Source organism: Scomber japonicus, chromosome 12 (genome assembly GCF_027409825.1).
Source record: "Scomber japonicus isolate fScoJap1 chromosome 12, fScoJap1.pri, whole genome shotgun sequence".
NCBI lineage: Eukaryota > Metazoa > Chordata > Actinopteri > Scombriformes > Scombridae > Scomber > Scomber japonicus.
This window is the reverse complement of record NC_070589.1, coordinates 34322143-34343503: the sequence shown is the minus strand read 5'-3', so window position 1 is coordinate 34343503 and position 21361 is coordinate 34322143. Positions and strand designations below refer to the sequence as shown.

General features: G+C 40.9%; 1 long non-coding RNA gene across 1 annotated transcript; it reads right to left on the bottom strand.

Annotated features, from left to right (window-relative positions):
* Window positions 1-1125: 1125 nt before the first annotated feature.
* LOC128368711 (uncharacterized) lies at window positions 1126-20485 on the bottom strand. Its single transcript, XR_008321986.1, has 3 exons — window positions 20466-20485; window positions 20135-20244; window positions 1126-1145 (listed from the first exon to the last, which is right to left on the bottom strand). It is a non-coding gene; the product is annotated as an uncharacterized LOC128368711 (long non-coding RNA).
* Between the last annotated feature and the right edge of the window lie 876 nt (window positions 20486-21361).

Below are 21361 nucleotides of genomic sequence, written 5' to 3'. Positions count from 1 at the left end.
TTCCTTACTTACTTCCTCCGTCGTTCGTTCGTTCGTTCCTTCCATCTGTGCTTCCTCTCTCCTTCTCTCTTTCTTTCCTTCTTCTCTCTTTCTTCCTTCCTTCTGTCCTTCCTCCCCTTACCTTCCTCTTTCTTCTTCTCTCCTTCTTTCCTCCCTCCCTCCTATCTTCTGTCCTTCCTTACTTACTTCCTCCGTCGTTCCTTCCTTCCTTCCTTCCATCCGTGCTTCCTCTCTCCTTCTCTCTTTCTTTCCTCCATCTCCCTTTCTTCCTACCTTCTGTCCTTCCTCCCCCTACCTTCCTCTTTCTTCTTCTCTCCTTCCCTCCTACCTTCTGTCCTTCCTCCTCCTACCTTCCTCTTTCTTCTTCTCTCCTTCTTTCCTCCCTCCCTCCTACCTTCTGTCCTTCCTTACTTACTTCCTCCGTCGTTCCTTCCTTCCTTCTATCCGTGCTTCCTCTCTCCTTCTCTCTTTCTTTCCTCCATCTCCCTTTCTTCCTACCTTCTGTGCTTCCTCCCCCTACCTTCCTCTTTCTTCTTCTCTCCTTCTTTCCTCCCTCCCTCCTACCTTCTGTCCTTCCTTACTTACTTCCTCCGTCGTTCCTTCCTTCCTTCCATCCGTGCTTCCTCTCTCCTTCTCTCTTTCTTTCCTCCATCTCCCTTTCTTCCTACCTTCTGTCCTTCCTCCCCCTACCTTCCTCTTTCTTCTTCTCTCTTTCTTTCCTCCCTCCCTCCTACCTTCTGTCCTTCCTCCCCCTACCTTCCTCTTTCTTCTTCTCTCCTTCTTTCCTCCCTCCCTCCTACCTTCTGTCCTTCCTTACTTACTTCCTCCGTCGTTCCTTCCTTTCTTCCTTCCATCCGTGCTTCCTCTCTCCTTCTCTCTTTCTTTCCTCCATCTCCCTTTCTTCCTACATTCTGTCTTTCCTCCCCCTACCTTCCTCTTTCTTCTTCTCTCCTTCTTTCCTCCCTCCCTCCTACCTTCTGTCCTTCATTACTTACTTCCTCCGTCGTTCCTTCCTCCCTCCCTCCCTCCTACTTTCCTTCCTTACTTACTTCTTTCCTCCATCCTTCCTTCCTTCCTCCCTCCCTGCCTTCTTTCCTTTCTGGTGTCACTGGTTGCTGCTCTGCTGGACTCCACCCTCCACATACCTGAACAGGACAAACAGGTGTAGATTATCATACCTTATAATAACAGTTACTAACGCTCCCATGACTAATAGAAGCAACAGTTTAAATATAATTACTGTCATCCTCCAGAGAAACGCTCTAAATGTCAAATGAAGCCGAGAGTTTTAGTCGTTTGACAAAGTGAAGGTTTGTTCACGGGAAGGAAGGAAGGAAGGAAAGAAGGGAAGGGAGGAAGGAAAGGAAGGAAGGACAGAGGAAAGAAGGAAGGAAGGAAGGTAGGGGGGAGTTTGACAAAGTGAATCTTCTTCCTCTGGCACTGGTGTAAAGAGTTAGAGTGATACAGGATCTGGTTTAACCCTTTATAGGACACTCATTGAAAGGAAGGGAGGAAGGAAGGAAGGATGGAAGGAAGGGAAGGAAGGAAGGACGGGAAGGGAGGAAGGAAGGGAAGGGAAGGGAGGAAGGATGGAAGATCATGCCAAACTTGTTGATATGATGTTAGGTAGGAAGGAAGGAAGGAAGGAAGGAAGGAAGGAAGGAAGGAAGGAAGATCATGCCAAACTAGTTGATATGGTGTTAGGTAGGAAGGAAGGAAGGAAGGAAGGATGTAAGATCATGCCAAACTAGTTGATATGGTGTTAGGTAAGAAGGAAGGAAGGAAGGAAGGACAGAGGAAAGAAGGAAGGAAGGAAGGTAGGGGGGAGGAAAGAAAGAGAGAAGGAGGGAGGGAGGAAGGGAAGAAAGAAGGAAGGAAGGAAGAAGAAAGGGGGATGGAGAAAGGAAAGAAGGAAGGGAGGAGAGAAGGAGGGAGGAAGGGAGGAAGAACAGATGGAAGTAAGGAAAGGAAGGAAGGACGGACGGAGGAAGGAAGCAAGGAAGGGAGGAGAGAAGGAGGGAGGGAGGAAGGACAGATGGAAGGAAGGAAAGGAAGAAAGGACGGAGGAAATAAGAAACGAGGAAGGGAAGAAAGAAGGCAGGGAGGAAGGAAAGGAAAGAAGGAAGGAAGGAAGGAAGGATATTTTGGGATATTTACAGAAGTTACCAAATATAATTATTTGCCCAATAAAGGGTTAAAAGGGTAAATGCACAGAATCATTAAGTCATTAGAGCAGGGGTGTCAAACATGCGGCCCGTGGGCCAGAACCGGCCCGCCCAAGAGGTCCAATCCGGCCCAGTTTCCTTCTTCCTCTTTTCCTTCCTTCTTTCCTTCCTTCCTTCCTTCCTTCCTTCCTTCCTTACTTCGTTATTACATGTTTTTCTGTTATATAAATAAAACTGCCTTGCCTTCATTTGTTTTGCCTTCCTTCCTGTGTTCTTTTCCTTCCTTCTTTCCTTCCATCTGACTTCCATTCCTTCCTTCCTTCTTTTCTTGTCTTCTCTTCCTTCCATCTGTCCTTCCTTCCTTCCTTCCTTCCTTCTTCCTCCCTCCTTTCTTTCTTTCCATCTGTTTTGCCTTCCTTCCTTCCTTCCTTCCTTCCTTCCTTCCTCTGTTCTTTTCCTTCCTTCTTTCCTTCCATCTGACTTCCCTTCCTTCCTTCTTTTCTTGTCTTCTCTTCCTTCCATCTGTCCTTCCTTCCTTCCTTCCTTCCTTACTTCATATGTTTTAATGTTTCTCAAATTACATGTTTTTCTGTTTTATGTAAAGCACATTGAATTGCCATTGTGTATGAAATGCGCTATATAAATAAAACTGCCTTGCCTTGCCTTCTTTCCTTCCTTTGTTCTTTTCCTTCCTTCTTTCTTTCTTTCCATCTGTTTTGCCTTCCTTCCTTCCTTCCTTCCTTCTTTCCTTCCTGTGTTCTTTTCCTTCCTTCTTTCCTTCCATCTGACTTCCCTTCCTTCCTTCCTTCTTTTCTTGTCTTCTCTTCCTTCCATCTGTCCTTCCTTCCTTCCTTCCTTCCTTGTTCCTCCCTCCTTTCTTTCTTTCCTTCTTTCCTTCCTTCTTTCCTTCCTTTTAATGATCCGGCCCACATTAAATCTAATTGTTCTGTATGTGGCCCTTGAATGGAAATGAGTTTGACACCTCTGCATTAGAGGAATGACTCTGATCTGATTCTCAGACGTTTGCATTGTGACATTTTTTACTAATGTTGAGTCTCTGAACCGTTTGTCTGGTCAAGTCCTCACATGTTAAAGATCTGAAACAATGCAGCTGATCTTTGTGGAGGATCAGAGCCATGGTGGAGCTTCCTCTGCTGCGACTCTATAAACCCTAAACCCTCAACACTGCAGGGAGCTTTAACACGAGCAGGTCACTGATAAATAAGATGAGCAATCCATAAATATCCTTAAAACTAGATGGAAGGAAGGAAGGACAGAGGAAATAAGGAACGAGGGAGGCAGAAAGGAAAAGAGGAAGGGAAGAAAGAAGGCAAGGAGGAAGGAAAGGAAGAAAGGAAGGAAGGAAAAAAGGAAGGAAGGACGGAGGAAATAAGGAACGAGGGAGGGAGAAAGGAAAAGAGGAAGGGAAGAAAGAAGGCAGGGAGGAAGGAAAGGAAGAAAGGAAGGAAGGAAAGAAGGAAGGAAAGAAGGAAGGAACGAGGGAGGCAGGATATTTTGGGATATTTACAGAAGTTACCAAATATAATTATTTGCCCAATAAAGGGTTAAAACTAGTTATAAAAGCAGCATCAGGTTTGTTAAAATGTACATTTAGTATTTTTGTTGGTTTTATAGAAGGAAGGAGGGAGGGAGGAAGGGAGGGAGGAAGGGAGGAAGGAAGGAAGGAAGGAAGGAAGGTAGGAAAGAAGGAAGGAAGGGAGGGAGGAAGGAAGGAAGGGAGGGAGGAAGGAAGGAAGGTAGGTAGGAAGGAAGGAAGGAAGGAAGGAAGGAAGGTAGGAAAGAAGGAAGGGAGGGACTGAATTCAGACTGAACTCCGCAGCAAGACATCATGGACGTTACGCCCAGTTCAATATAATCAATATATTAAAAAAAGATCAATAAGAGAGATTTGAAATGACATTTGACCCATTTTATACCAAAAGTAAGACTGAATGCTCCTGAAAATGTCAAATGGTGTAACCACAAAATGTCATATGGTGTAACCACAAAAGAATGATAGATATTAAATATGTGATCAGCTACAGTGTGTTTAAGTGGACTTATACTAATACTGATCCTTCCTTCCTTCCTTCCTTCCTTCCTTCCTTCTTTCCTTCTTTCCTTCCTCCCTCCCTCCTTCTCTCTTTCTTTCCTCCCCCCTACCTTCCTTCCTTCCTTCTTTCCTCTGTCCTTCCTTCCTTTCCTTCCTCCCTTCCCTTCCTTCCTTGCCTAATAATGACTTCATTTAAAACACATTAAATGAAAAGAAACATTTTTGGAGTATTTCTACATTTAAAGTTTAAAGGACGTATCCTAAAAAGAACCATTTTTTTTCTTAATAAGTTTTGACATGTTGTATTGCTAAAGTGGTAGGAAGGAGGGTAGGAAAGAAGGAAGGAAGGAAGGAAAGGATGGAGGAAAGAAAGAAGGAGGGAGGGAGAAAGGAAAAGAAGAAGGAAGGAAAGGACAGATGAAACAAGGAAGGGAGGAAAGTATGAGAGAAGGAGGGAGGGAGGAAGGTAGGAAGGAGGGAAGGAAAGAAGGAGGGAGGAAGGAAGGACAGAAGGAAGGAAGAAGGGGGGATGGAGGAAGGAAAGGAGGGAGGAAGGATGGAGGAAAGAAAGAAGGAGGGAGGGAGAAAGGAAAAGAGGAAGGAAGGAAAGTAGGACAGAGGAAACAAGGAAGGGAGGAAAGATAATCAGATAGTGTTTGTGTTGAGACTCTATAACATGTCTGTGCTGAAGCGTTTGACAAGCATGACTTTGGGTTTGTGAGGAAGCTCAGACTGAAGCTTGTGTCTCAGCTGTAGACTGACTCACATCTGCAGGCGTTACTGCAGCTAAACATGCTGCTGCTGCTTCCATTAGACGGGATTCATGTAAAGAGCTTCAGAAACAAGCCGCTTGAGGACAGAAGGGAATCTGGACCGTGAGGAAATTTAGAGAAATAAAATAAATGGTCACAGATGTTTTTAAAATTCACTCAGAATACCAGATCTGAATACATGTCCAAAAACAAGAGCATTAAAGATGAGCTGTATGAGTTAGAAAGTGTAGTTGTGTTCAGTTAGAAAGAAATGAGGTGACCAGATGTCTGTAGTCCGCTCCTGGTGCATGATGGGAGATGTAGGCACCAAGTTTTGACTTAGAAGAAGAAGAACATGAATCTGTTGACTTTTGAGTTTTGAGACATTGAATCTTTCATTTCAGCAGCAACTGATGAATGTCATGTGTCATTTGGTTCATTAAAAGGAAGTTAGAAAACGTGGATCAGTGTTTCCTAAAGTCCAACATGACTACAACTCAAACGTCTCATTTAAGAAGCTGGAATCAGAGAATTTAGACTTTTCTTGCTCAAAAATGGATTCCAATATTTATCAAAATGTTCTGTCATGGATTGGCTGATTGTTGAGCTGTGGTGGAAGTATAGGAACAAAAAGACTTTGATACTAAAAACACTGTAACGCTGAAACATAGAAGATGAAGATTAGTTTACTCTCCTCCTTCCTTCCTTTCTTTCTTTCTTTCTTTCCTCCTCCTCCTCGTTCTTTATCCTTTTTCTTTTCTTTCTTTAGTTTTCTTTTCCTTCATTTCCATTTTCATCCTCCTTATTCTCCCCAGTCTTTCTTTTCTCACCTTCATCCTTCATGTTCTTTCTTTCTTCCTTTTCTCATCTTCCTCCTCCTTCTTGTTGTTCTTTCTTTATTTCTTCTCCTCCCCGTTCTTTCTTTCCTGATCTTCCTTCTTCTTGTTCTTCTTTCTTCTTCTCCCTCATCCTCCTCCTTTCTTCCTTTTCTCATCTTCCTCCTCCTTCTTGTTTTTCTTTCTCCTCCTTTTCCTTCTTCTTTCTTTCTTTCTTTCTTTCCTGATCTTCCTTCTTCTAGTTCTTTTCTTTCATTCAGACTCTGAAGCTTCATATTAGCTTCACATCCACTTTTAAATCCATGTTTCCACAGAAGGAGGACTGTGGGTTTAGTCCTCCTTCCTTCCTTCCTTCCTTCCTTCCTTCTTTCCTTCCTTCCAGAAGGAGGACTGTGGATTTAGTCCTCCATCACTTCCTGTAAACATGATGAAGGATCTAATGCTCAGTATGAACAGGAGGAATCATTACAACAGCTTCCTCCCTTCCTTTCTCCCTTCCTTCCTCCCTACCTTCCTTCCTTCCTTCCTTCCTCTCTCTACTTCATTCAGATGCTGAAGCTTCATATTAGCTTCAGAACAACTTTTAAATCCATGTTTCCACAGAAGGAGGACTGTGGGTTTAGTCCTCCTTCCTTCCTTCCTTCCTTCCTTCCTTCCTTCCTTCCTTCCAGAAGGAGGACTGTGGGTTTAGTCCTCCGTCACTTCCTGTAAACATGATGAAGGATCTAATGCTCAGTATGAACAGGAGGAATCATTACACATAAACACACTTCAGGCTCTTTTTATGCTCCTCACTGTTGGTTTATGACACTTGAGAAACTGTGAACTCGTCCTTTAATCTGAAATCAGCAGATAAACGAGGTGCAGTGGGAATATAAAGTAATATCAAATGGAAAAATTGAAGTAAAGTATCCCACAACTGACTAAATATAACCAACACAAGTCAATCTGCTGCTTTAAACTCAGCCGAGGCTTCAACTCTCCTCTGGTGCTTCAGCGCCCCCATGTGTCCAAATTCAGAATTACACTTTCTTTCTTCTCTGCACACTTTCTTTTACTTTTTTTTATTTATTTTTTAATTTTTATTTAATCCTCACATTTTTCTGTTTTTGAGAATGTTGATTACAGATGTGGAAGCCGATCAGTCGTCTGAATGAGCAGATGTTTATAATCTGTCACAGTTTTAATGAGATCTGCTGCTGCTGTGATCTGTGTGAGCATAAATATTACTGATAGTCATTATTATACTAGACAAAAATCAATCAAAACCATACGTCTGTTTATCTGTTTAAATGCTTTAAGATACTGTTTGAATTCAGAAGAAGGAGATATCTGTGTGAATATTCAAACTTCATTAAAAGTTAAACATTCTCATTCTTCATTCTTACATTTTATTCCAGATTTCAGTGATTAACAGAGAAAGTAACGACTAATATCTCAGTCAGTGGCGCCATAATGGGGTGAAAAGTTAGGACGAGTCTAAGGGCCCAATGCCTGACAGGGACCCTAAAACAATATTAAAACGTTATTAACATTTCATCATTAATAGACATTAATAGAATATGTCATTTACAATTACACTAAGGCTTTATTTGTGTGCAGAAAGCTGCATGCATGTCTGCACAGTGTTAGCATTAGACTGCAGGAGAGTTGCAAGCCTTCACAGGTAGAGGTGTGGTTACAGAGCTTGTGCATGGTTGGTGTGGACTGTGTGTGGTGATAGTGGGGCCCAATGTGATATCTTTTCATGGGGCCCGAAATCCCTGGCGTCCCCTCTGATCTCAGTAACCAGTCTTAGTGTTTACTCGTGTTAATTATTATGTTCTTTTATTGAGAACTCACTATTGTACTTATATAGACGTCCTCTTTATCACATTTATCTTTCTTTAATTTGTCTTTCTTGTTATTTTCTGTACAAAAACACCCGTTAAAGAGCTTTTTAAGGAGTTTTTATTATTATTTATTAATTTATATTATTGTTGTTTTGCTGTTCAGACTATAAAGCCCCTTGATTTGATGTGTATCTTATTTTTATTTATTTATTTATTTATAGACAGACATAAGGCAAGGTGATTTTATTAGCAATTCAAAGTGCTTTACATAAAAGACAGAATAGAAAGAATATAAAAGCAACACATGGGAAAATACAAAAAGGCATTTAAACACAATTAAAAAAGTAAAAGCCATAAATGTTCATTCTTCATGCTGTCAGTGTGTAGTTGGTGCTTTGTGTGCTTATTCAAAATGACGGCTTGTGTGTCTGTTTGATGCAAAAACACATTTTTAAAACTAATTTGTTGAATTTTGGAAGACTAGTTTGCTTTTGCAGAGATGTTTTGTTGGTTTGGTGTAAAGGATTTGTGTTTAGAGAGTTTTAAAATAGCTTGTATGTTCAAAGATAATGTCAGAAAGCGCCACCTGGTGGTCGAAGGTGTGACTCCTTCAGGCTGCCATGAAGAGATTATACCAGAGGTGTCAAACTCATTTTCATTCAAGGGCCACATAGAGACCAATTTGATCTCATGTGGGCCGGATCATTGAAAAGATGGAGGGAAAGAAGGAAGGAAGGAAGGAAATAAGAAGGGAAGGAAGGAAAGACAGGCAAAAGGAAGGAGAGAAGAAAGGTAGGAAAGACAGACAGTGAAGGATGGACAGACAGACAGAAGGAAGGAAAGAAGAAGGAAGGACAGACAGGAAGGAAGGGAGGAAGGAAGAACAGAAGGAAGAAAGGGAGGAAGGACAAAAAGGAAGGAAGGAAGGAAGAACAGAAGGAAGGAAGGAAGGAAGGAAGGAAGGAAGGAAGAAAGGGAGGAAGGACAGACAGAAGGAAGGAAGGAAGGAAGGAAGGAAGGAAGGAAGGAAGGAAGGAAGGAAGGAAGGAAGGAAGGAAGGAAGGAAGGACAAGAACACAGGATGGCAGGAAGGGAGGAAGGAAGGAAGGACAGAAGGAAGAAAGGCAAGAAGGAAGGACAAGAACACAGGATGGCAAGTGGGCCGGATCACACCCCTTGGCGGGCCGAACCTGGCCCCCGGGCCGCATGTTTGACACCCCTGGATTATACTGTTATACTGACAGATACAGACAGTTTGATTGGTTAAGGTGGACTAGATTGGTTAAGGTGGACTAGATTGGTTAAGGTGGACTAGACCTATGACACTTTGATAGAAATGATAAAACTCAGTGTAGAAACTAGTATGTGTGATATTAATGAGCAGTGAATATTCTCTTTATCAAATCAAGCATTCAGTTGTTTTTACCATTATGAACATTTTATACCTTAATAGGAACAAAGTGTATTGAATCAATCAATCAATCAATCTTTATTTATAAAGCGCCAAATCACAACAAAGTTATCTCAAAGCACTTTCCACATAGAGCAGGTTCTAAACCGAACTCTTCAGGTTTTAACTTTAAAGAGACCCAACATTCCCACATGAGACACAGTGGAGAGAAACAACTCCCTTTTAATAGGAAGAACCCTCAGAACCAGACTCAGATTGGGAGAACATCTTTTAACAGGAAGAACCCTCAGAACCAGACTCAGAGTGGGAGAACATCTTTTAACAGGAAGAACCCTCAGAACCAGACTCAGAGTGGGAGAACATCTTTTAACAGGAAGAACCCTCAGAACCAGACTCAGAGTGGGAGAACATCTTTTAACAGGAAGAACCCTCAGAACCAGACTCAGAGTGGGAGAACATCTTTTAACAGGATGAACCCTCAGAACCAGACTCAGAGTGGGAGAACATCTTTTAACAGGAAGAACCCTCAGAACCAGACTCAGAGTGGGAGAACATCTTTTAACGGGAAGAACCCTCAGAACCAGACTCAGAGTGGGAGAACATCTTTTAACAGGAAGAACCCTCAGAACCAGACTCAGAGTGGGAGAACATCTTTTAACAGGAAGAACCCTCAGAACCAGACTCAGAGTGGGAGAACATCTTTTAACAGGAAGAACCCTCAGAACCAGACTCAGAGTGGGAGAACATCTTTTAACAGGAAGAACCCTCAGAACCAGACTCAGAGTGGGAGAACATCTTTTAACAGGAAGAACCCTCAGAACCAGACTCAGAGTGGGAGAACATCTTTTAACAGGAAGAACCCTCAGAACCAGACTCAGAGTGGGAGAACATCTTTTAACAGGAAGAACCCTCAGAACCAGACTCAGAGTGGGAGAACATCTTTTAACAGGAAGAACCCTCAGAACCAGACTCAGAGTGGGAGAACATCTTTTAACAGGAAGAACCCTCAGAACCAGACTCAGAGTGGGAGAACATCTGCCTCGACCGGTTGGGGGGCGCTCTCTCTCTCTCTCTCTCTCTCTCTCTCTCTCTCTCTCTCTCTCTCTCTCTCTCTCTCTCTCTCTCTCTCTCTCTCTCTCTCTCTCTCTCTCTCTCTCTCTCTCTCTCTCTCTCTCTCTCTCTCTCTCTCTCTCTCTCTCTCTCTCTCTCTCTCTCTCTCTCTCTCTCTCTCTCTCTCTCTCTCTCTCTCTCCCCTCTCTCTCTCTCTCTCTCTCTCTCTCTCTCTCTCTCATTAATGCAATAAACTAATAAACTAAACTTCTTCCCCGGAGTTGTCTGTGCTTTCTGGTCTCGTCCAGATGACAGATTCCAGTCCCGGACCCTCTAGCTTCATTGTTGATTTTCATTGTGCTTCTCTCCTCTATCCTTCCTTTCTCTCCTCTCTACCCCAACCGGTGGAGGCAGATGTTCTCCCACTCTGAGTCTGGTTCTGAGGGTTCTTCCTGTTAAAAGATGTTCTCCCACTCTGAGTCTGGTTCTGAGGTTACTTCCTGTTAAAAGATGTTCTCCCACTCTGAGTCTGGTTCTGAGGGTTCTTCCTGTTAAAAGATGTTCTCCCACTCTGAGTCTGGTTCTGAGGGTTCTTCCTGTTAAAAGGGAGTTTTTTTTTCTCTCCACTGTGTCTCATGTGGGAATGTTGGGTCTCTTTAAAGTTAAAACCTGAAGAGTTTAGAACCTGCTCTATGTGTAAAGAGCCTTGCGATAACTCTGTTGTGATTTGGCGCTTTATAAATAAAGATTGATTGATTGATTGATAAAAATCCAAAATTTCAACAATATTTAAGAAATATAATGTAAATGTTTTATTTAGGTGAACATGGAAGTAAGGAAAGGAAGGAAGGAAGGACGGAGGAAGGAAAGAAGGAGGGAGGGAGGGAGGGAGGACAGATGGAAGTAAGGAAAGGAAGGAAGGAAGGACGGAGGAAGGAAAGAAGGAAGGGAGGAGAGAAGGAGGGAGGGAGGGAGGACAGATGGAAGTAAGGAAAGGAAGGAAGGACAGAGGAAGGAAAGAAGGAGGGAGGGAGGGAGGACAGATGGAAGTAAGGAAAGGAAGGAAGTAAGGACGGAGGAAGGAAAGAAGGAAGGGAGGAGAGAAGGAGGGAGGGAGGGAGGACAGATGGAAGTAAGGAAAGGAAGGAAGGACAGAGGAAATAAGGAATGAGGGAGGGAGAAAGGAAAAGAGGAAGGGAAGAAAGAAGGCAAGGAGGAAGGAAAAGAAGAAAGGAAGGAAGGAAGGAAGGAAGGATATTTTGGGATATTTACAGAAGTTACCAAATATAATTATTTGCCCAATAAAGGGTTAAACCCAAAATAAACCTGTTTAAGAGTCTTATTTATTCTTTGTGTGACGGCTGTGTTATAACCCGGCAGGGAGACACCATGACGTTACCCAACATTTAACACAATACGTTTATTTAAGCCACAAAAAAACAAGACAAAAGAAAAGACGTTTTAGCCAAATTAGAGTATCACCAAACCAAGGAACTGAGATCACATAAATCTTTATAAGATGTATAAAGTATCTGGGTCAGTAATAATAAATGTTGGCAAGATGATGAATTCATAAATCAGTTAAACTAGATTTAAAAGCAGCATCAGGTTTGTTAAAATGTACATTTAGTATTTTTGTTGGTTTTATATCATTTAAATGACATTTGACCCATTTTTTACCAAAAGTCAGACTGAATGCTCCTGAAAATGTCAAATGGTGTAACCACAAAAGAATGATAGACATTAAATATTGTATCAGCTACAGTGTGTTTAAGTGGACTTATACTAATAATGACATCAATTATTTAAAACATGTAAATGTTTCCTGGTCTCCATGGTAACCAGATGAAATGTAATATTTAGAACAATAGTATTCCATTAGCTTTATTTAATATAAAAGTTATAATGTAAGATCATGCCACACTAGTTGATATGGTGTTAGGTAGGAAGGAAGGAAGGAAGGAAGGAAGGAAGGATGTAAGATCATGCCTAACTAGTTGATATGGTGTTAGGTAGGAAGGAAGGATGGAAGGAAGGAAGGATGTAAGATCATGCCAAACTAGTTGATATGGTGTTAGGTAGGAAGGAAGGAAGGAAGGAAGGAAGGAAGGATGTAAGATCATGCCAAACTAGTTGGTATGGTGTTAGGAAGGAAGGAAGGAAGGAAGGAAGGAAGGATGTAAGATCATGCCAAACTAGTTGATATGGTGTTAGGAAGGAAGGAAGGAAGGAAGGAAGGAAGGAAGGAAGGATGTAAGATCATGCCAAACTAGTTGATATGGTGTTAGGTAGGAAGGAAGGAAGGAAGGAAGGAAGGAAGGAAGGAAGGAAGGAAGGAAGGAAGGTGTTTTATTGACTATTTACTGTTTTTAAGCAACGTTCAATTATTTGGTACAAAGTTTTTATGGTTACACCACTTAGACATTTTTACCATAATCCTCTAATATATTCTCTCTAAATGGATTAAAAGCAGAAATTTGATGCTGGGTCCACAAAAAAAGAATGTGTGAAGTTATTCATACGTTTATTTTCTACATTTTAACCCTTTAAATTTAAATTACACCACATGGACACTAATACACATCTCTGACCCTTATACACAGACCACAGGCAACCCAGACCTCTAAATTGTGGCTCTTTGACAGTTGAAATAAAAAGCCCCCTGGTGGTTTATCTGTGCATTACATGTATCTGATGATGAAGAGCTCTAAAACTCACTTGGTGCTACAGGAGTTAATATAATTAATTGAAATCATTATGTTTATCTGTGTTATATAACATTACATTTCTCCATCAATGAAAAGTGTAAAAACTACATAATGATCTTTCTGCTCCCTAAAAGCTTCATTAGAAGATTATTCACCTATTTTTTAAATCATTGATGAGGTATTCATGAATGATTTGTGGTTAAAACTGTCACAAACTTATTATTTCTGCATTTAAGTTATTACCCATCAGTAATAAACTGTAGCATCTAAGATTATATCAAACCCAAAAAATAAAGTAAAATGGTATCACATGTGAAACCAGTGATTATAAGCTACACAGTAGAAACGTGTGCTTAATGTGCAATAATTACTAATAATATGATTGATAATAAACTAATAGTCAGAATCAGAAACACCATGAAGGTATTATTATAATCTGCTCATCATGTGTAGTGCTTTATCATTTTATTTGGACTGTTATTTTTTATTGCTTATATTTCATTAACTACCCCTCAACTTTTATTATTTTATTTTTCAATTAATTCTTTTGCTTTTTCTCCAAATCCATATTTTGCTTCCTTTGTCCACCACTTTTAAACCATTTTGAACTGCATTAGACTTTTATGGAAGGTGCTATATGAATTAAGTTTGATTGATTTATTGATTGATGAGTACTACAAAAGAAACATAATCAAATTGTACAATAACTAACTTGTAATGTAAACTATTAAAAGATTAGAAAATACGTGAAATTAACTCTAATTTTAAAAACAACAAACACACCTGCAGATGGAGCCCCCCCAACCCCCCCAATCACATCATCTGGTCCCCACCCACTTCCATTGTCTCACTTTCACACCCAATCCCTATAGAATACACACACACAAACACACACACACACACACACACACACGCTCCCTCCTGACTCCACACCATCAGGGGTCTATACATCGCCCTGGCAACCAGGGGCTCGCCTAGCAACAGTTGGTGTGTTAAAACAGTGTGAACCCCCCTTTACACACACGTTTGTCTTTTCACACAATACGACCCTGAATAAAGTAACCAACCAGATTTACTCAAGTACTGTACTGAAGTACAGTTTGAGGTACTTGTACTTTACTGTAGTACAGTTAGAGGTACTAGTACTTTACTGCAGTACATTTTGAGGTACTAGTACTTTACTGTAGTAGTTAGAGGTACTTGTACTTTACTGCAGTACAGTTTGAGGTACTAGTACTTTACTGCAGTACAGTTTGAGGTACTAGTACTTTACTGTAGTACAGTTTGAGGTACTAGTACTTTACTGTAGTACAGTTTGAGGTACAAGTACTTTACTGTAGTACAGTTTGAGGTACTAGTACTTTACTGTAGTACAGTTTGAGGTACTTGTATGTTGAGCTACGGGGCTTCACCAGTGTTGAACTCTGGGATTAATCTTACAGAGGCAATGATATTCTTTAGCCTTTGTGGCATCTTTATTAGAGACTAAACATGACCTTACATATTTCTCCAGTCATGGAGGGATGAACTCTGAACCTCAGACAGAACAAGCTTGGGTGTGGCCTAAACAAAATGTGATGACACAGCATGAGTGGAAACAAAATACTGCACCCTATTAAACAGCAGTACAATCACATATCACTTAACAACTGAGTACACTCAATAAAAGAATGTCTCTTAACACCCCCACTTGTACTCAGGTTGTGGAATTTTTTTTTACACACAATAAGCCTAAATTTTCTAAAGGTCAGTTTCGGCCAGATTGCTTCTCCAGCTTACACACCAGACCTTCCCCTTCTTAATACCCTTCTGGGTTGATTTGTGTAGATCTCATAATCAATGGGAGAATGTAAATAAGCTGTTCTTACATCCATTTGGTGGAGTACCAGGTTCTCCTGTGTTGCTTTTTGTAGCAATACCTTTACACTTGTCGAATTTGCTGTTGGGGCTTAATACCATTCTTCCTTAACAGGGTCTGGAAGTCCCTGGCACATAAACTCTATGCTATTGTCAGACCTGATACACTTAACCTTTCCATAAGGGGCTGTATCTGCTAGGAACGTTTCAGTTGCCTGCACCATATCACTCTGTCTTAAAGTATACAAACACTACATTTGAATAATCATCAGTGAATGACGACACATATTTGTACCCATCAATAGACTCATTAGCTACTGGACCTGCTAGGTCTGTGTGCACCATTTGTAAGGGAGCCTCTGCTCTTGTATCAGGGTCTCTACATCCTCATAGTTGCAGTGGCCTAATATTTCATGCCATGTCTGCATGTCGTGACAAGTACTACACTTCACTATCCTCAATATCAGTGTGCAAATAATACAATTTGATATATGAATGTTAAACCTGGTACCGTCTTTGTGTCAATATGTCCTATCCTTTAAATGTAACTGTTTCTCCAGATGCGTCTCTCAGGGTTGCTCTGCGTCGTGTCCCATCCGGTCTACCAAGAACATCTCTGCATTTCCCTTAAGTTGAGCGACGCCTCCGCACAAGGTGCCGTCTGCCAACTCCACACAGTGCGTCTCCGGCTTGACCGTGTCATTGAAACTTGGCTGTATCGGCAACGATGTGGGAAGTAGCTCCAGTGTCAACCACCAAGCTCTTCTCCTTAATGCTGCGCGCTGGCTGCTGCTGAACCCCGAGGTCTGCGTCCTAGATCCTGAAGGCATAATCCGCTGCTGCTGCTTTAGATCCGTTTCCACTCTCATCTGCGACTTTCCTCACTCCATCTTGTTTATCTTTACGTCTACAAGTGGCATCGTTGTGGGTGAGGGTGTCACCTATACAATGACTGCACCATGCCTTTCGCTCGGTGACCCCTCATGCCACATTTGAAACATACAATGTCCGCATCCTCATTGCTCCTGTCCCGTGCACTTGACTTGGCGGGCCTCCACCCGGCCCTCGCCACAGTCTTCATCACATATGGCGCTTTTCCACTATACATTTCTAGCACTACTCGGCTCGACTCAACACGGTTCCAGGAATTACCTTTCCCATTACTAAAAAGTACCTACTCAACGTGGGTGGTGAACCTCAGCAGAGCAGGTACCAGGTACTATCCCTAGTGGAAACGCAAAAAACGAGTCGAGTCGTGCTGGAACTGTGTAGTGGCCAATTGTCACTGGACGCTGCGGTTAGCTTCTCTGTGGCTTCAAAACTACGCAGCTTTGTTTTGAATTCTGCAAATGTTATATTGTCCTCATTATGTGCTACATGTATTGCAAATGGCCTAAAACTTTCAGGCAGCCCTTTTAATACCATAGCAATCAGCAGGCCATCTCCCAATGTTTCACCCGCAGGTCTCTGCCCTGATGATGTAGTCTGTAACAGTCTCGCTGCTCGTCGTCTGAAGCGATGTCAGCATGGTGTACAGGTTGATAATGCGGGGCTTCCCCTTCCCGGCATATTAATAGTGCCTTTCTAGCATTGTCAGGTGCATCTCTCATAATTAATGAGGCTTTTATCGTCCAAAAGTTGAATCAACTCTGTGTTATCGGCGTTCTTCCGTATTTTTTAAATCCTAATAAATGCAAATGTCCCAAAACTTTAGTCTTCCACAGTTCATTGGTTTCATCTCCGTCGAACATGAGTCGAGGCAGTCTGCTTGTTCCTCGTGGATCCATGATGCTATCTGTTAGCCGTTAGCACGCTATCCGTGGCGACTTTCTACCGGTGATAAAACATCAAAAACTCTTCCCGAGTTGCTCCTGGGCCCATACCCTGTTGAGCTACGCGGCATCACCAGCATTGAACTCCGGGATTAATCTTACAGAGGCAATAATATTCTTTAGCCTTTGTGGCATTTTTATTTGCGATTAAACATGACCTTACATATTTCTCCAGTCATGGAGAGATGAACTCTGAACCTCAGACAGAACAAGATTGGGTGTGGCCTAAACAAAATGTGATGACACAGCATGAGTGGAGACTCCTTGTGGTGAAAAGAAAATACTGCACCCTATTAAACAGCAGTACAATCACATATCACATAACAACTGAGTACACTCAATAAAAGAATGTCTCTTAACATTGTACTTTACTGTAGTACAGTTTGAGGTACTTGTACTTTACTTTCCATGTGATGCTACTTTCTACATCTCAGAGGGAAATATTATACTTTCTACTCCACTACATTTATTTGACACAATGAATAATATAACAAGCTTTTAAAATACAACACATTGTTAAAGATTAAACCAGTGGTTTCCAACCTTTTTGTCTTTTGACTTCCTACAAAAAGCAGTGTGTAGTCAGCTCACATTTCAGATGTCTATGAGTTGTTAACAGCTCCACCAAATAGTGATTTTTCCCCCTCTAAACTTCAAAGATTAGAGAAAAAGTCCAAAAACTGAAAACACATTTGTGTATCAGAACTTTGTTTTTTCTTCTTTCCTCTCCCATTAATCATCTCACCAACCCTCACATTTATCTGCTGACCCTTTGGAGGGGCCCCACCCCTAGGTTGGGAACCACTGGACTATATAAACTAGCTCCACCTCCAGCAGCTACAACAGTAACATGCTGCTCTAACACTGATGCTTCACTATTAATAATCTATGATGTCATATATAATAATATATCAGTCAGAGGGACCAAACCACTACTTTTACTGTAATACTGTTACCTCAGAACGATAGACAAACAAGGACACACACACACAAACAAACATACACACACACACACACACACACACACACACACACACAGTTTCATTGGTAGTTCCATCCTCTCATGAGACGTAGCAGCAGACGTCACATGGAGGCCACTTGCAGAGCAGACGGAGAGTGGGCGAGGGACAAGCGGGGGATTTAAAAGGAACACGTTTGCTCTCGTAGTCAGTAATTAACGATGGATCATCGGCCACAGATGTGTGCAGCACTTCACTGTGCTCTGCAGATACTTCAAATAACTAGTGATGCATTCAACAAGGCATAAGGATACCCATCAGATGATTTCATTATGTCAGCATTTAGTAAGCAGACAATTTTAGAAAAGTCTCAGAAAAGAAGCATCAATCCTGCAAGTAATTGTTATACAGTGAAAATAAACCCAACACTACTTGCTGCTCAAAGACGATGCTTCGTTTTTGTACTTATTAGGTTTTACTAATCCTAAATATGTTGATATGTGTGTATTAAAAATGCATACCAAACAAAAGGTCCAGTCTCAGGAGGTTAAGAGTTAGGGTCGGTTCCAGCTCCTAGTTTATGCTGCTATAGGTTTAGACTGCAGGGGGACTCCCATGATGCACTGAGCTCTTCTCTCCTCCTCCCTCTCTCTCTCTATCCATCCACCTATATCCATTTACATTCATGTACTATTGATGCATTCACTAACTTGAATGTTTTCCTGTATTTTTCTGTGTTCTCTCATCTAACAGGTGGCCTGGGGGCGTTGACGTTGGGACCTCGGGGATGTTTGGAGCTCATGACAGTTCAGTTCATTACAGCAGACAGCTGTCACACTCACCGCTGTGGGTTATATGAAAAGGTCAGAGGTCATCACCAGACCCATGTCTTCATTTATCACGCCCTTTTGTCCAAGTTGCAGAGTTATTTAACAATGTTCACTGAGCTCAAAGCTTCATAATGTTTGTGATTGTTTTAAAGGAAAGGTTCACAATGTTTCAGGAGAGGTGATGATTAATAGGATCATTATTTATACAGTGTTTCCAGTGTGTCTTAAAGCAGCAGTCAGGTGTCTATATGAGCAGTAAAGAGGTTTTCCTCTCTGTAATCATTCCTCCTGTTCATACTGACTATTAAGAGATCTCCTTCTAATGTGCTTTCAATGTAAAGTGATGGAGGACAGTATCACAGTGTGTCCAGTCATTTAAAGTATCAGATCAGCTTCTATTGAGCTTCAGCAGTGTGAGTTAGTCATATCAGTGATATCTGACACATTTACAGTCTGTTTAGCATCAGATTCCCTCTTAGTGTTTCCTGTTTCTCTGTGGTGGAAGTATAGTAACAAAAAGACTTTGACACTAAAAACACTGTAACGTTGAAACATAGAAGATGAAGATTTGATTCATTTGGACGCTGAAGCTTCATATTAGCTTCAGATCATCTTTTAAATCCATGTTTACACACTTCCATTGTAAGTGCATTATGAAGGGATCTTCTAATGGTCAGTAAGAACAGGAGGAATCATTACAGACAGAAAAACATGATTAATGTTCATTTAGGCTCCTGACTGTTGGTTTAAAACAGACTTGGATGGTGAATTGTCCTTTAAGTATCCTCTGCAGGAGTCGGGTACCTGAACACACCATCACAGACATCTGGCTGCTTTCATGCAGTAGAAGTTGGTGTTTGATGCATTGTGTTGTTGCAGCCACTGGAGGGCAGTAGTGTACAAGTTTTATTCCTGACACACAGAGGGGTTTAAAGGTCAAAGAACCAATCAAAACACAGCAAGTCTCAGCTTTTTTCAGTCCTCAGCATCAAAATAATATCCATGACAACACAGAACAACAAATCAAGACAAAAGAAACTGTGGTGTTAGAAATATTAGACTAGAAGTCATCAGAATCAAATGTATTGACCGAGTATGTCAACAAAAAGAAGGAATCAGACTCCACTTGTCTGTAGCTGTCAAGAACTTTAATGACAATACTAACTATGTCTTACAGTTAAAACATTTAATTCAAAGATGCAGCTTATTATTATTATTGTTATTATTATTATTTATATTTCAATTTATATTTTTGTGCTGATTCTGAACATTCTGCATACTTGGGACGCAGCAGCTCTTTCTCTCAGAGATCTTTGACAGACGAGTTTTACAGAAGGAACGGTCAATCTTGTGCAGCTCTGATCACTTTTGGAGGAATTCATTCCTCTGCTGTTTGGACGGAGATATACGCTACCTAGAGCACGAACAAAAAGGTAAACATTTTCCTTTGTTCTACGTGAAATCAATGCAACTAACCCCTAAATGCACTGCTCTTGTGGCACAACTCAAAACATCTTTTTTTAACTGTCTGTGATCCTTTAATAGATGACAGGTTTCACTCCTTTTATACTCTTTTGATACTTCTACTTTTATTATGATCGTGACTGTTTCTAATCAAGTTTGGTTGTGCTGTACGCTGCGATGATGTTCTATGTCACTGTTTATTTATTATTGTTGTGTTTGTTGCTTTTTGTACTGTCAATCAAATTTTTCCTTGAGGGACAATAAAGCTCCAAACTGAACGGCATCTAAAGTTTTACTCAGTCAAAATATTCTGACTGCTCTCATAGCGTCGTTTTCACAGAAAAAGCCGCAATACTTTTTTTTTTTTAAAGCCACTGTACTCTACCTGATCAGCACCAAACAGACAAACAGACTCAGTTATCTGTAGACTAGCTGGTGAACATAGTGGAGCATTTAGATATTTCCCTCAGGAGTTAGTAGAGAGTAAAGACAGAACTGAAAGAGAGAATATAGACTTACATTCAGCAGATGGACAGAAACACGATTAACTAATGAATGATAATGTTGATCAGTAACTGCTGGATGTGGAAATAGTTACCAGTCAACAAAACATAGTTAATGCAGGTTAAAACAATCAGAAACTACTTTTTATAATCATGATGGATCCACAACAATCATGAACTTTCCAGTTTAAATAATGTGCTCCACTTGCTCACCTGTTTTTAGAAGAAAGATATTCAATGCAAGTGCTGTGGAGTGACCTTTGAAACCACAGAAAACATCTGACTGTTGATTCCACATTAAATAAACAAGGTTGTGGGATTAACGTTATAAAGGACAAACCAATATTCGCCCACACACACACACACACAAACACACACACACAGACTTTGACATGCACTGATAAACACCATGACCATGATGACTCTGTCTTTTAAAGTCTTCTTTTATTTGTAACATAACTTTTCAGCAGCAGGGACATGAACGTCTTTGACATTTTCCACAACAGCAAAAACTAAACTGAGCTGGATTAAAACAGCTGCTTTCTGAACTTCTCGAGGTGATACAGCAAAAACATTTGGAGAGGTAATTCTGCTGAATTATATTTCCTCTCAACATAATGAGAAAATGTTGTTAGAATCCAATTTCACTTGGACATCAGTCTCCTTATTTCTCTCCCTTTTTTGTGGTTTTATCATAATCAGGAAGAACTTGTGTTTATTGGCGTAGGGAGTCTCTGAATGTCCTCTTTGCCTGAACTCTTTCATGATGAAAACATTGTAGAGACTTCAGACTGCATGTTCTTGTCTTCAGATGTGAGGTAGCATGCACTGGTGTTCAGTTTACTTCCTCATACAGTCACTGACCTTTACACATAAAGCAACAGACAGTTATTTAGACATCTTATCTCACAGACATCTCATATAACATCTTTAATATTAGGTGGACACATTTAAACGTTTACTGGCTTCAAAACCTCTCTGCTCAGTTTCTGTATCACCTCGAGTGTTTCTGAAACTTTCACGAAAAACCTTATTTATGAAGATAAGCTCCTGACTGTGGTTCAGGAGCTTATTTTAATTTGTGTGTGTCATTTTAGTTTTTCCTCTAA